Genomic DNA, 1,360 nt, shown 5'->3' with positions numbered 1-1,360 from the left:
AAAAAGGAGAATTTAGTGGGTTTAGTACACCCAAGGCTCTGCTGTCTTATTGTAGGGAGCGCAGTTCAGACATAGGTGTCAGGTTAATCCTAAACCCTGAACCACAGTCACTGTAGGGATCCAGACCAGTTAAGGTGAACACCCTTGGGACTTCTGTTTACTATCCCACATTAGTCTCCACAGTGGTGCTACAGCATTCTGCTTTTAATGCAACTGCATCTGACATCGTACAACTATAGCTGAGTGCTGTGAGTATTCACCCTGCATCTGCTTTGTATTTCACCAATAAACTAAATTCTAGTTCATTGCAAAAGAATCTCTGTGTCTTAATTCCATTATGTACACCTTTGGCAGTGGAGAATTGCAGTTCCGCAACATCTCATAATCGCATTTCTTTCCATTTGCAAAGGCCTATCCTGCGTGTCAGGATCACATGTGTCCGCAACTGTGGACTCAGTAGAGAAGGCCTGTGAGCCCTAGAGGAAGCCATCCTACTAGTGATCTAAATCGGGGAGCAGGGACCCCATGAATGAGGTACAGTCATTTGCAGGTTAAACCTCTGTAATAGCACACTCTAGGAGTGTGACTTAGCTCAGGGTTATTTAGCAAGAGCAGCTATGTGCTCCAATAAAGGAGAATTGAGTGGGTTTAGTACACACATGGCTCTGCTGCCTTATTGTAGGGAGCGCAGTTCAGACATAGGTGTCAGGTTAATCCTAAACCCTGAAACACAGTCAGCTGTAGGGATCTGGGCCAGTTAAGGTGGACACCCTTGGGACTTCTGTCTACTATCCCACATTAGTCTCCACAGTGGTGCTACAACATTCTGCTTTTAATGCAACTGCATCTAACATTGTACAACTATACTTGAGTGATGTGAGAATTCACCTTTTATCTGCTTTATAATTCATTGCAAAAGAACCTCTGGTGTCCTACTTCCATCATTTCCACGTTTGGCATTGGAGAGTTGCAGTTCTGCAACATCTCATAGTGCTTCTTACCCTCTGGACATTGGCAAATACTAGCCAATACTGACCAGTTTTAAAAGACATAAGAGTTAACATTCAGAAAGTCATTTAGGGAATCTCATCCTGTTTTCAGTTTTGTGACTGCAAAAAAAATATATTTTCGACCTTACTATTTTATATTTGTGACTTTTACTTTGGGACAATAGTCTAGTAAGACACCCTACTGAAGCCAACAGGTCTGTCGAGTTCTTAGGAGTTTGTTGGAAGCAAACGTGTCATTCACACTAAGACCAACACACAAAGCCCAGCAATGTAACAAGGGGGGGGGGGGGGGAATGGGTGGGAAGGAAGACTTATGGAGGGGCGGGTCCTTACAGAAAGTGCTAAGGTGA

The sequence above is a fragment of the Xenopus tropicalis genome, chromosome 6, assembly GCF_000004195.4.
Source record: "Xenopus tropicalis strain Nigerian chromosome 6, UCB_Xtro_10.0, whole genome shotgun sequence".
Lineage (NCBI taxonomy): Eukaryota > Metazoa > Chordata > Amphibia > Anura > Pipidae > Xenopus > Xenopus tropicalis.
Note: the sequence above shows the minus strand (reverse complement) of the source record.